The sequence below is a fragment of the Megalops cyprinoides genome, chromosome 18, assembly GCF_013368585.1.
Source record: "Megalops cyprinoides isolate fMegCyp1 chromosome 18, fMegCyp1.pri, whole genome shotgun sequence".
Lineage (NCBI taxonomy): Eukaryota > Metazoa > Chordata > Actinopteri > Elopiformes > Megalopidae > Megalops > Megalops cyprinoides.
The window spans coordinates 3,454,734-3,470,317 of NC_050600.1; positions in this window are offsets into that span (position 1 = coordinate 3,454,734).

Sequence of the window (15,584 nt, forward strand, 5' to 3'; positions counted from 1 at the left end):
TTACGCAAGCGCTTTACTGTCTGTGCTCCGGCAGGTTCCCGCACAAAGCACGCCTCTTATCGCACTTCAGAGATCAATAGGGTGAGCCCTATCGTTTAATTAGCCTCTGCCGGTGAAAGCCCGGGAGTCAGAGCTGATGGTTGCGGCTGTTTTAAATGTCGAAGAAGCAGGCGGAAACTTGAGCCCAGTGCAGTGAGAATGTGTCTGGTGTGATGTCAGGCATTGCAGCTTCCATGTGTCTATCCTGCAAGCATGCCAGTGTTTTCCTGCTGCTGCTCGTAAGGTGCAAGCTCTCTCTTCTCCAGCCTCTGTAGGATGAAGAGAGATGCACTTTTCACCTGGCAAGAGCGTGCGTGGTTGTGTGCGAGCGAGCGAGCGAGTGAGTGATAATGATCCAGTCAGTGAATATGCCAGAGAAACAGTGGGGGAGGGGGGGAGCAAACATCTGATTCAATTGCAGGGATCACAGAAACTTGCTTTACTGGCTGACCCTATTATTTATTTTTTTTTCTTTTCCCGAGTGCAGTTTTCAAATCCGGTCACGTCATCATGAGACAGATTTTGTGGGGGGGGGTAGGGAGGGGGGGAGAGGAAAAAAAAAAAACCCTACAGGCCCTGGCCAGAGGATCACAGGGAAGAGATTCAAGGGGATTAAAACACTAATAATGGAATTGAGTTTTTTTTTTCTCTCCCTCGTTGTGACCATGGCCCCGACAGGTGACCGACATTCGAGCGTGGAACAGCCCAGCAGCAGATGGAGGGAGAGCAGCCCGGGAGTGTCTGATTCCTCTCACTGCGAGTGCAGAGACAGGCCCCAGTCAGGCTCTCCTGGATCACCGAAGCTGTGTGCTGCATGACGGGCGCCGGGGAGATGTCACATTGGGGAGGGGGGGGGGTGGACATCCAAATCGCCCGGAGGGGGCATCGGAGGACAAACTGATATCCCGGTTCCGCCTGTTACTTTGGGGACGGCGGGGGCGGCCCGCAGAGGAAGCCAGCGCAGCGCGGCTCTCCTCCCACACAGAAGACAATCCCCCAGATTTGTTGCGCCGGCGAGCCAGCGGAGGGAAATGAGTGTGTGGCCGCACAGCGCCTGCATAATTCTCCGAGCCGAGCCACTCCCGCACGGCGAGAACTGCTGAAAGTAAAGAGAGACGGGAAACCCATTCAAGCGAAGCTACCTGGAGAGATGAAACGAGTGGTGCTGAAACAGGATAAAGAAAAAAATGAGTCACATGTTGGTTAGGCCTTTAGATCCTTTTTTAATGTGTCTCTAATATGCTGGTAAAATGGAGCACCGTTCCAAAGGCAGGGAAATGATGGCGTTTGACAAGGAGAACCCACAGGCAGCCATTCTGATAACTGCTAATCTGGACAAAGAGACTAAGGGGCCATTGAAAGGCTGGTTAAAGCAGATTAATTGTCCTAAGGAGAGGCAATGGCAGGCTAACACTCAGTTACAGACTACTGCTCCTGAGCTCAATCAGGAACCCAAATCCCTTACAAATGCACTGGCATGATGTTGTGGGATCAAAAATGGAAGAGGAAAACAACAGTTGATCCCGACACCTCTCAATAAAAGCAATAGAAAGGGACCAAAGGCTGCATGAGAAGGATTTAATCCACTACACTGCAGTGTTTATAAATGAGGTTTAGCTGGGATACTGTATTTCCCCATTATTAGGTAAACCTTTAGGCAGTTTCAGTGAGTGTAAGAGCAGGTATCGAGAGAGAGGAAAGCATGGCTTCATCACCCCCGAAATGTGCTAAGGCTATTATGCATTATGGATAACTTGCTCCTTCAACCAATAGTTTTACTTTGTGGCATTTTTTGATTGGTTCATATGGGTCAGTAATTGGCAGCACATGATAACTCTATTATCGAGTTTTTCCCATGACTACAGATGCTGCTCTTGTAAAGGTTAAAGTGTCCAACAGCAGATTCCTTTGACACTGATGCAACATCAGTGGCATTGTGATGTCACATAAACACATGCTCACGCCCACAAGCTGGAGCCACATACGGCAGTGCTGTGGTTTCAGTAGGGAGTGCTGTCTTCTTTTGCCCTGACTCTCCAGAGATACACGAAAGTCCCGGGACCAGAGAGCTGGGTGCAGAGGATGAGGGCCTGGAATCACGGGTTGGAATTTGAAGTGTTTCTCCTGAGGGGACTGAGGAGAGCCGGGAGGAGAAGCACATCAGCTAGGATGTTTCACTATCCTGCAATCAAGGCTTTTATTTCTATCATTGAATACACACACACACACACGCACGTCTTCTCATTTCATTGTAGTTGTACAGGTACGTAGACTGCGGATAGATGGAGTCCCATCACTTCTCAGAACTTAAAAAGAGAAAACGGTGTTATCCTGTTGGACGTGAGGGCCACCGCTCTGCCTCCTCATCAGTATTCAGCTCTTGTTTTGGCAGCTTTTGCCGCAGGTGTACAGCCCTCACATCCCGGCACTCGCGTTAATCACTATCGATGACTCGCGCGTTCAGTGCGCCATCAAGAGCAAGCAAATTCCAGCAGGGCCGCTTAAGAGCTGTAGAGAGCTCTCAGCCAACGAGGCTCGTCGAGAGTCCTCGAGTGGATCGGGATTCTGCGTCTGTCTGGTTCTCTGCTGGTGTAACAAAACACGGAACTGGAGTCTGGCTGGGCCTCTGCTGGTGTGAGGAAATACGGAACTGGAGTCTGGCTGGGCCTCTGCTGGTGTGAGGAAATACGGAACTGGAGTCTGGCTGGGCCTCTGCTGGTGTGAGGAAATATGGAACTGGAGTCTGGCTGGGCCTCTGCTGGTGTGAGGAAATATGGAACTGGAGTCTGGCTGGGCATCTGCTTTTATGCCAAAAATACGGAACTGGAGTCTGGCTGGGCATCTGCTTTTATCCCAAAAATAAAAACACGCAAGTGGAATCCTGTCTCCTGTCTTTCACCAAAGCACAGCCTACAGAAAATTCTGCAAGCAATGTGAAACCCAATCCATTTCTGGATCATGCTTTATAGTTACACAGACAAGCCTGTGTCCATGTTACAGTACAAAACCACAGCAATGTTTAGAAGTTAAAACAGCAGCATGAACCCTCGCAAATGACAGTTGCATTCCTGTCATTGGCTGCTCTGTAGTTATGTTCTTGGTGTTCTTGCTGCTTCTGTGATTGTTCCAGTTAAATGTGCATTGCCAAGATAGCCTTTGAAGTTGTTCTGGAAAAGCAGAACTAGCAGGAGAAAGAGGTGGGGTAATAGTAGTTTTAATTTTAACGATAATAATTAGAAACCTTGTTTCTGAAATAAAGGTCAGACTGATGGGCAGAAGGAAACATAACTAGGCATAATTCACAAAAGGAGCTCTAGAGAGAGAGCCGGGAGAGTGTCACTGTGGAAATCACAAAGCAAACAAAAATTAATCCAGGCAAACTCCCTATATTTCTGACAAACTCACCGAGACTGTTTGAAGGATTCTCTGTTGGCTGTTTGAAAAAAAAGGAAGAAAATTCAGCAATCGCCCCCACAATGCAAATCAATGGAGACACATCAACTTCAGAAAAACAGTGGGATTATATTTTTTATAAAGATTTGTGAAAAGATCTCCTTATCAACTATATGCAGACTATGGCCTTGACATCAGATGCCATCATTCATTTAAAGAAGTATTTGAATTGCTTTAGTGGAGAGAAAATATCATTCTCAACTGAATACAGACATACTTGCAAAGGTCAGGGAAGCTAAATTAACTAAACTCTGCAGAGCTTATCGAGAGAAAAGATACTTCAATTCATATCTCCGATCAGTTTGCAGAGGTGCTGGTGAGTATTCTTACTACTGTAGAAGGACTGGTTGAGTTCATGAGATTATTTGTGTCCAGAGCAGATTCAAAATGAGCAATGATTGAAAAAAGCACCAAATTTCTGCTTCAACTCTTCCAGAATTTTTTTTTTTTTTTTTTGTCAACTGTCTTTTTGAAAAAGTGGTGAGGCGTGGGGTGCTGGTCCAGACATTGACCAGAAACCGAATTACAGAAAGCCACAGGTGTGAATTCCAGCTGGGACATTTTATTCTGCCAGCCCTGCCTCCAGGAAAATATGTGGCTACGATACAAGTGTCCAGGGCCCAAATTCCATGATAGCTGTACAAAAAAATACTTACTCTTATCCAAAAGAATCCAATATGGACATGTTCATCCCATACATTTCCTTCCAGTTTAGTCAGGGGTGTGAATAAATTTCATACTGCACAGCATTTGACCCATACTGACATTAAAAATCCAGGATCCGAACACAAAATGGGTGCCTGACATGAGGAGATCAATCAGGAGGCCAGTTAGAAATCAGTTATGACCCAATAAAGCAGAGTGCAGTCATTACCTTCACTCTTCAACAGCAGACTGTACTGATGCTTATATATGTTTTATATAAGTATATGTTTGCATATTACTGTAAATCTAAGTAAAAGTGATTGCTTTTACAGTTATGGTTACAGTTAAGGTTGTGCACATACAGTATTAAACAAGCAGTTAACTTTTCCAAAAAAATTATCTTGTTAATGCTAATATTTAATCTGTTTAAATAAAAGAATACCATTGTAAGTGTATTCTGTGATGGACTGTAGCTCTCATCTTGACTGTAAATTCAATGCTAAATGGAGCCCTAACCCTGGTGCTAAATCTAATGCTGATCCTTAGTCAAGCACTAACCTTGACTATTCCTTATGTTATCCCTAGGTCTGACTGTAACCCTAACCTTAACCATAACCTTACCCAAGTCAAAACCCTAAGCCTGACCTAAACCCTAAGACTGACTCTAAAACTAACACTAAATCTAGTAGTAGTTCTAATCCTGATTTTGCCTGTAACGCAAGAGAGACGGCACGGATGTGCAAGGCTTAATGCCCGTCTTAAACACGGAAGGAAAATGGACCTCAATAACGGTAGTCAAAAAACTCTTTTGTGTCAGGCAGCTAGGGTAACCTATGCAATTTGCAGTCCACAAGCGGTCTGATTCATTGGTGAAGCGCTAGGGTGCAAATATTTGTTACTTATCTGATGCCTATCCCCAGGTTACCGGTACTTGTAGGCCATTGACTGCATGATGCATTTAGAGTAGGCAGCATGCTGGCTGCGTGGCTGAGAGGGACTCCGACCGGCAGCAGCTGGTTGGGCTGATGGATGCTTCTGGCTCACTTGAACACGAAACCCTGGGACAGACTCACTGCCGAAAGACAGCCCGTAATTCAGCAATCTAGGAGGGCTCCCTGCTCACTGTTGACCTCATCCACCAGTGTGGACTCACAGTGTGTGTGGGGGGGGGGGTTGGGGACAGGGGGATGAGATTAAGCAAATCATTTTTATCAAACGGTAAATTTAACCACACAGAAAAGCTTCTCTATTTTAAGGTAGCCGTGTGACAGTTTTTTAATAACTTTTTAATCACGGATATTAGAGCCATTTTAAGAATAATCACGGACTGCCATCGGTAGGAAAGCAAGCCTTTTTTTCACTGAGTACCTTACTTCTGATTTTAGCATGCTGCATATTATATACTCTAAGGAACACAAATAAAACACTGCCAGCCCTTGCATTTCACATCAGCTCTGAGTGGAATAGAATTTGGATTCAGTCTGTGGGCTGCTGTTTTGTTCACCTGTAGGAATGTAATCCTTTGAGGTGACTGCCACTGTGCCCACCTGTGTCCGTGTCATTTACATAACTCATAAATTACCCCTGCTTCACAGGTGTTCTCTGCAGGTGTCTGTATCAACAAGATCAAAAATGTCTGACAAAAAAAAAATTGGGGTTGGGGTTGTGGTTAGGGTTAGGGTTGGGGTTGGGGTTGGGTTTATGGCTAGGTTTAGGGTTGGGGTTATGGTTAGGTTTAGGGTTGGGGATGGGCCAAGGTTCAGTTTGTATTTTGCATTGTATTAGGGTTTGGAGGGGCTTGGAAGTGGGAGCCCTTTCGTTGACTGAGAGCACATGATATTTCCACCCGTTAATGCTTCTGTATTTGATTACAGAATTTTTAGGCACAGATTCCCCTGTGCATAATATCACACCTCTGCATGTGTGTTTCTTTTTGGCATCTGTTGAGAAGTGCATGCTGCTTTAAAACTGTGAGCTTGTGCACACATTGTACTTTGCATAGATAAGGCCTCTAGCTATAAACAGTAAACACATTCCTTTAATTGTTATGCATTCATGTGATACCACGGCTTCGGGATACAATGTGCCACCAGTGAAAACACAAGCAAAAGAAAAGTCATTATTTTTAATCCAAGATGGAAATAATTGAGTCTCCGCTGTAAATGAATAAATGCTTTGTTTGGCAGCAGTGGCAGCAGCATGACAAATAACATGAAACTACTGCCTGTCTGGATATGAGATGTGCTTTTAATTTGACTTCCATCAGAGATGGGAAAAAAGTCTCCATGTGAAGTCAAATAAGGGAAACCCAACATCACTCACAACAATTACATTCTGCATTCATTCATCTGGAAGATGCCATTATCCAGTCTTAATTACAAGGCATGATACATTAGTGCATATAATTAAGCCCCATGAACAACAGTGAGGATCCAAACATCAGCAGTACTTGAACAAAAATTTCAACATATGATACACTGCCACAGTAAGTCTTGTGCTATACAGAAAAGACAGTAATAAAGTCTGATAATAATAATCAATAAAACATCCAAAAACTAAGAAAAAAGTCCCAAAATATAGAACAGTGGGCCAAGAGCGATAAAGTGCCATAGAGACAAGTAAGACTTAAGCAAGTGCCATGATAAAATGTATGTATTTATGAAGGCAAAGGGGGAGAGCTAGAGTCAGGGGAACCATGATTCAGTCTAAAGAGGTGATTCTAGTGTTTTTGTATGCATGTAATTTGAAAGAAATGAAATCTGTATATTTGCGCATCATTAAGAGCGAAATATTTATGTATGCCCTGCTCACGACCTGTCCATGTCCAAGGTTCAGAATGAAATTTGGAGGATGAATGTGCATTAGTACAGTCTGGAATGAAACTGTGCAGAAACACAGTAAGTGTGTGTGCTTGGCGAGTGAGATAACCAGGCTCTTTTGTTGGTTATCTCTGTTTATGGGAGGGTTTGAGAGTTTTTGTAGCACTCTGTCTTCCTCCCTGTGCTACTGTGCATCTGTCTCTGTCTGCCTGTCTGTCTGTCTGTATGTGTCTGTGTCTGTGTCTGTCTGTATATATCTGTGTCTGCCTGCCTGTCTGTCTGTATTTGTCTGTGTCTGTCTGTATATATCTGTGTCTGCCTGCCTGTCTGTCCGTCTGCCTGTCTGCCTGTCTGCCTGTCTTCCTGTCTGTGTCTGTCTGCATGTGTCTGTGTCTGCCTGTCTATCTGTCTGTCTGTCTGTGTCTGCCTGTCTGTCTGTGTCTGTCTGTATGTGTCTGTCTGTCTGTCTGTGTCTGTCTGTATGTGTCTGTCTGTCTGTCTGTATGTGTCTGCCTGTCTGTCTGTCTGTATGTGTCTGTCTGTCTGTCTGTATGTGTCTGCCTGTCTGTCTGTATGTGTCTGCCTGTCTGTCTGTATGTGTCTGCCTGTCTGTCTGTGTCTGTCTGTATGTGTCTGTCTGTCTGTCTGTCTGTATTTGTCTGTGTGTCTGTGTCTCACTGCCTCACTGTTTGCTCCCACTGAGAGCTCTTGTGACTGCTGTTCCTCATGCCGCCACCATTCAGACTGGCTGCGGGTGGGAGCAGCAGGGCAGGAGTCTGGGCTCATTATCAGAGGGCATTCTGGGAGACAGGACCATGATGGATCCGTCTTTGCCCATACATCACGCTGAGTGTCCCACTGAGACACCCGAAGTGCACCCCTCTCTCAGACGCCCCTGACCCATCTGTCACCATTAAAGTAAAAAACACACACTGCTTCCTGCTTCATAGGACCGGATGTCAGCCACCAAACAAAATCAATAAATCCACCTTTCTGGATCCCAAGTCCTCCTATCCTCCTTCTCAGCCTAAGCCCTTCACTGATCCAGGACCTGCTCTTTTGTCCTGGGGTAGGCTCCTGAAACAGTCTGCTGTGTTCATGTGTGGGAAAACCTGGGGCTCAGGAAGTGTCATTTTATCCTACACTAACTTAACACATGTGCCGATCACCTGTGCAAAATCCTCTCTCTGTCTTCCTATTAACAGCTTGGTTGTTGTTCACTCCATAAAATTAGTTCAAAAATATCTTGTCTTGACTTTAGAAGTTTTTTTGTGGGTTTTGAGAGCATTTAAAGGAGAAAAGGGATGGAAGGACAGCAGCCCGCGGTGAGAGTATACATCAGGGAAGAGAGAGTGTGTTCCAGACCCTGTGTTTTGTGGAAGAGAGTGTGCACCAGAGACGGAGCTTTATGGATGGGTGAGTGTGCACCAGGGACAGAGCTTTATGGGGTGTGAGAGCGTGAACCAAATTCTGAGTTTTGGGGCAGTGAAAGTTTGCACTAGATCCTGAGTTTTGGGGCAGCGAGAGTGTGCACTAGATCCTGAGTTTTAAAATGGGGTGGGGGGGGGGGGGTTGTGTACCAAATCCTGAGCTTTGAGGTGGCAGAAAGTGGGTGGAAGTGAGATATATACCCAAAAAAACCAAGAGGAAATAATGTGTCCGAAGAGAGAGTTCAAATCACTTTAAATGACTTTAAAATGACTTTAAAAATGCAGCCACAAAATGGTCAGACAGACAATTTAAAAATAAAATAATAATCATTGTAATAACATTACCAGCATGATCTGGATTAACTGTGAGACCTATAACAAAGGCAGTCGGCAATACCTCGAAATGAAACAGGGGATGGATTGAACTGGAAAGATTAGATCCCACAGGTAGGCATTCTGGCCTTTCAAATCACAAATCTAAAACGATATAATTATTTGAAAGCAGGGGCCTCTACCATCAAGGCAGCAGCATCTAATAATTGAATTGCCAGCTCTTTTATTAGCTGTTTGAGATGGAGGTGCCTTGTTCCTGAGTAAAACTGTGAAACACAGGCAGCTGGGCTTTCAGCCCACACTTCATTGAGTGGTGAGCTGGTGTTGTGTGTGTGTGTGTGTGTGTGTGTGTGTGTGTGTGTGTGTATGTGTATGTGTATGTGTATGTGTATGTGTATGTGTGTGTGTGTGTGTGTGTGTGTGTGTGTGTGTGTGTGTGTGTGTGTTGGGGGTGGGGTGGGGGGGGGTTCAGGGGGGGTGCTAGAATTGAGTATTGAGTATTTTCCCTGCTATGTTAATAGGAACATCACTGAAGCTGAAGGTACAGAGGTACAGTGGTAATGACTGTGGTTGTAATTGCAGTGACTGGGACTCTGAATGCAGTCTGCCCTTAATTTAGAGTTGGGGCATTTAAGCAGTTTCCCTGTTCGTTGTTAATTATTTTTTCTCAAATTTTGTTTTGTATTGTTTTTTTTTTTCCTGAAATCCAGCATGCTGTCTTGTATGTGTTGAGAGAGGCAATGTGCTTCTCACATTTCAGGACTCGGGTCACTGCCAGTAGATTGAATCTGTGCTTAAATGACTGGAGAGAGTGCTAGCAAATGCGAGGTACGATGTCACCAATGAGCCACTTAATAATCTCTCAGAACACTCTCTCACCTAATCCAACCCCCTGCTGAACAACATCGCCCACAGGAATTGAGTTCAACACCACAAGAAAGCATAGAGCTCAACGTTCTCTTAAAAGAGTCACAGTAGAAACCCTGTTGGTGTGTGCGTGCGTGCGTGCGTGTGTGTGTGCGTGTGTGTCTGTGTTTGTGGGTGTGTGTGTGTGCGTGTGTGTGTGTGTGTGTATGTTGGTGCGTGTGTGTGTGTGTGTGTGTGTGCATGCATGCGTGTGTGTCTGTGTTTGTGGGTGTGTGCGCACATGTGTGTGTTTCTGCATATGTACATGTCAGTATGCTTTCATGTGCTTGTGTGCCTGTCTCTCTCTATCTCTCTCTCAGCTTGTGGTGTGCCCATGTATCTTTTTGTATGCTTGAGCATGCCTCTCCCTGAGAGGCATGCTCATGTATGTAGAGGCATGTATGTATGTATGTATGTGTCAGTATGTGTGTATCAGCTACAGGGAGAGCTTTGTCCTTGCCCTGGTCTCCTTCCATCCTTGCATGCCCACAGGCTGTTTTTCTGCATCCCCAGGGGAGTCCAGTCTGTTTTAGTAATGCAGACAGACCTGGTCACTGGGCCTACAGGACATGGGTTTGTGTCCCAAGTGGGGCGCGGCTGTCTTGTCCTTGAGCAAAGGCTTGTCTGTGTGTCAGGAGAGGTGTGGCCTTGAGTGATTCACAAAACAAGCAGGGAGAGGGATTACAGCCCGCTCCCTCTAAGAGCGCGATAACTGCACGCTCAGTTCTAATCCCACCGAGTCTGCATCCTGTTCTGTGTGTGCAGCGGTGTGCTGGAATGCATGATGTCACAGCAGTGAAATAGTGAGGGAGTGTCGATGGTGGAGGAAGTGGGGGAGATGCACCAAAGAACTTGATCTGCCATTAATGCAAGTGGAAGGCTTGACAGAGTGCGGGCTTTATGACACCACTTTGAAGGCACAAGGTCGTGTCAAAAGACAAAATTTGCACAGTGAACTACGAATACATATTTTTATTGCTGTTTAAAGGGTTGGAATTTCACAATGTTGTGGTAAATAAATAATTGCAATCATCTTGTTTTTATTTATAAAGCTTCAGCAGAGGAGGGTGCAAACCAGCAGCCTCTCTTTTTAAATGGTGCCTGAGTGCGCACAGCGCCTGATCCTGGATCGGGATCAAAATGTCACTCTAAATGTTTGGGGTTGGGAGTGGAGGGTGGGCAAGCTGATGACAGATCTGCTGAGGCAGAAGGTGTGTGGAGCCATGGCACTGAGGGGTTTATCTCCCATGACTCTGGCATACACTGAGAGAGGCTAACAACGGCACAGTTTCAGGAAGAGCGTCGAACCTGGCAGCTACTGCAGGAAAAGGGGCATGTCTGTGATACAGCTGTGATGAACTCGCCTCCAGCAGAGGTGGCAGGGTCGTGATGATGAAGATGAAGATGGTGATGGTGATGATGAAGATGAAGATGAAGATGGTGATGAGGGTGAGGATGGTGATGATGAAGATGGGGATGGTGATGTAACGAAGAGGTTGGCATCCACACCCCTGCCGCTGCGTTTGAGTCCGTCTCTCGCCTCTGCAGATAATCCCGCTACGTCTCCCGCTATGACAGACTCATTCAGCGGCATGCGTGTGTGTGTTTACTCCCTGTCAATCTCTCTGAAAAGCATATTTGCATCTCATTTGCATATGGTTTGCGTCTCCCTGGGGTGGATGTCGGAAATCCTCTTAGTTTCGTTCCTGCTGTTGTTGTTGTTGTGTTGCTGTTCAGGATCCCTGAAGTGGTTCATCGCTCGTCTCCCAAAGGCCAGTTCATGCAGTGCATGGTGCACATACCGACACACACGCGTGTTCATTAAGAGTGCAGCTAAGATGGGGGGGGGTGTTCTGCAGCCCATGTCCTGCATATACAGACAGTGGATGATTACGTTCGGACTTCACCTGCATTATTTCCTGCTGTGGTGATCACCTCCACTCAGGCCAGAGATCCGCCCGCGAGAGAGAGAGGGGGAGAGAGGGGGAGAGAGGGGGAGAGAGGGGGAGAGAGGGGGAGAGAGAGGGAGGGAGAGGGAGAGAGAGAGAGAGAGGCTGATACGGAAAGCATGCCCTGGGGTGGTAGGGAGAGCGCAGACAGTGCGGTAGGATTGCCGCAAATTAGACTCTCCAGTCCACAGCCAATCTAACGAGATCTCCTGGGCTTCAGAGGGGGAAGGTGCACCACTGGATCAGATGGAAAGGGAACAGGAACAGCGTTTCTCAGGGTCAGGGATCGGGGGGTGGGGGGCTGGGGTCGGGGGTCAGGGGCTATGGAGGGGCCAAAGTAATTTGTAATAGCCAGCTATTTGTGCTTTGCTGTGGAGCTCATGCATTTGTTTACTTTTGGGTTGGTTTGATGTCAGGCAATTTTAAAAGTGAGTGACCTATCAAGGGAGCTGTAATGTAGGTTTCCTGTTTTATTTTCATGTCAGCAAATAGATATTTTTTTTTTTTCATTTCCATGATCACAGTGGGTATTGCTATATGGGATATGAAAGTAATAAACATTCATTTAAAAAACACCATGGTGAATTGGATCTAGCTGCTATCTTATTTTGTCTTTGACTTTGAGTTGTGAATTTGCGCAAGTATTCTCATATTTCTTGCTTTTTCAAATTTTTTCTTTACTTTTGGAGACTGCCAATCTACTGGTGATATATTAGTATCCAGTGCGTAATGCTTAAACACACTACTCATAGAAGCAAAGCCCTCATAGAATTTAGATTTGTGTGTAAATGAGAGCTGAGCATTATTGAGCATTAATTTAAAGGGTTTACAGATGTTGTTGCTGGCAGCTGTTATCCAGTTACAATACCAGTCAGTATAGTCCACTCAACTGGAAAAGGAGATTTTTTTCCAGATTTTTACTGTATTCCAGTGATATTTAAACACTGAAGCTGCAAAATACTGTCTTCTGGTCTTCTTTACAAAGCCATCAAATAATTTCGTAAGTTTTTAACAGAGAACCTAGACATACGATGAACATGGGGGAAAATGAAGACTCCCACTGGGTGACATCCAAACCTGAACTCTGTGACTTCTATCTACAAAAAAGTAACCTTTGAAGGTAAAGGTGCAAATGTCCTGCTCTGATGGTTTCAAACCACCAAAACACGGCCCTCTCTGCACCAAAACCTGTCACCACCAAACACAGCCCTCTTTATACCAGAACCTGTTCACTATTACACCAAACACAGCCCTGTCTGCACCAGAGCCTGTTCACTATTACACCAAACACAGCCCTGTCTGCACCAGAGCCTGTTCACTGTTACACCAAACACAGCCCTGTCTGCGCCAGAGCCTGTTCACTATTACACCAAACACAGCCCTGTCTGCACCAGAGCCTGTTCACTATTACACCAAACACAGCCCTGTCTGCACCAGAGCCTGTTCACTATTACACCAAACACAGTCCTGTCTGCACCAGAGCCTGTTCACTATTACACCAAACACAGCCCTGTCTGCACCAGAGCCTGTTTACTATTACACCAAACATAGCCTTGTCTGCACCAGAGCCTGTTCACTATTACACCAAACACAGTCCTGTCTGCACCAGAGCCTGTCTCCGCCAAACACAGTCCTCTCCATACCATCCCATCCCTGTCTTCGCTATTCCAGCTTTTCACTCTGGGTTCCACACTGAGCCTCCCTCTCTTTTAGTTCTTTTTAAAAATTCTGTTTGTTTGTCTGTCACAAAAGAGGTCCAATAAAAAGACTGAGAGATGACTCAGCGCCCTGTAGAAACACCAGCAACTACAGCTAAAGGTGTGGGGAATCAAATGTAACGGGGGAGCATTGTAAGATTTACTATCTGGATGGCCACATTTTGCTGCTGTTGTTTTTTGAGATGCCTTTGCCTTCAGAGAGCAGGATGAAATGGGATGCCGTGGAGCCCCACAGGGATCTCCATGTCATGGGTTTCACACCCTCCTCAAGGCCTGGGTGAGGAATGGCTGCCTCTCAATAAAGAATATAATGCCAGACCATTAATTCTTGTCCCTTTTCACATCGGCAGTCCCGGTGTTGAGTTATCAGAGAGGACGGGAAGCTTGCTTTTTCATCTGACCAGTCAGGGAGAGGCAGCTGGCTGCGTCGGGACTACAGAGGCAATAGGAGATGGCAGGTCAGGACTCGTGCACTGCGGCATTGTGGGGCGCCGTGGGACGCATGAGCGAGAGCCATTTAATCGGCTGAATCGATGACACTTTTCATAAACAAGCTGCCAGTGAGACCCGACCTGAAGTGAACCCCTTATGAGATGAGTCAGGTTGATGTGTTCTGGGAAATGATCTCCCTGGACCTGATCGGGCCCTAGAACCGGGATGGGGAGGGAGGTGGCTGGGGTGGGGGGAGAGGAGTCGTTGAGGAAAATCAATCTATTCAATTTTTAGCATCTCAACTTGAATCATATTCACCTACTCCAGTTTTTAGTCATTCCTAACTACATTTAATTTGTCACAGTAATCTTTCCAAATTACAGGGCTTCCACTCTCATAGTTCATTCTTGCCGGGTCTAGGAAAATAAAAAAAGGTCTCATTCCATTATGTTCAATATGCACTTTTTTTCCCAATAGCACCCTATCTGTCACCGCATGCATGTCTCCCTGACGCACAATCTCTCGGTGCCAGCCCTGACACAGTACCTGCTGCTTTTTTTTTTTTTAACCCAGTGTTTTCCCTGGCCTGTCGTCACACCTCAACGTTGACCTTCCCTGTGACTCTGCTTCCTGCATCCTGTTGACAAAAGCACTGGAAAAGGTATGTTAAACACTTCATCATCGAGGTGCAAAAATAAACATTCATTCAAATTGACCAAAGGAATTTTATTTAGAAAAATATCACTGATGCTCTCTGTCTAGGGTGAGTCAGTCAATCGGTCTATGAAATTTTATTTGTTATAGTGCATTTTTACAGTGGATATTGTCACAGTGTGAAAAATGGTGCCTTTTCCAGAGGGGAGGGCAAACCCAGGACCACTTGTGAAATTATTCCCTGACAGCGGGAAAAGGCAGTCAGGTGCCTCCTGAATGAAAACAGTGGATTGAAACGGAATATCCATCGGTTCCCTGCATCAGTTTGAGTGTAGCGGGAGTTTGGTGGCTGAGGGATTGCAGGGTGGGTTCAGGCAGTCTTTGAGGGGAGTCTTTTACAATGGCCAGGGCAGAGATGGCCCAGGTGTTCTGACTGTTGAGGCAGAGGAGTGATGATCACTAGGGGACTGGGCAGCAGGAGAACTTGTTGTCCGGATGTCATGAGCAACAGGCAAAGCGAGAGAGAGGGGGAGGGGAGGATACACCGGGCAGTTTGGGTGCAACACTATAGCAGATTTAATGCTGAGAACAGTGTGGTATTGACGAAGTGCTTGTTAAGATACACAGCTCATGTACCTCCATCTTTTCTCCTCACTCTACCTGTGGGTCTACTCCAAAACCGCTTGGGGTGTAATTCTGGCGTGGATCCATTTTAAACATTTCATCTCAAGTGAGCATTGATTTAGATATTGTAATGCCAAGTAATATTATTATTATTTATTTTACCCCGAAAAAGTTGAGCCAGGATCTTTTATGTGATACACAAAAGCCTGAGGAAAGGATTCTTTACTGCCTCCGTGCATTTTGACTGTACAGGTGCTAAAGGTTGATTATAATTTTTCAGATTACATGCCATATCTTATCACCAATACTTAAGCGAAACTGTTCTTTAATCAACATTACCCCCACAGAGACCAGGATCTCCCTCCTGACACCAGAATGAATTGATTTCTGTAGTTTTGTGTGGATGTATTGGATGGATCTGTGCCACTTGCATCAACTCAGTTTAATTAACTGAATGTGAAAAGCATGGTTTTCTCTTAATGGAACAAATTTCAGGTGGATTACCACTATTGTGAAACTGAACATAGGATACCTTTTCCTTGAGATATGGTTTTAATTAAACCTCACTGTTGATCCAAGTTT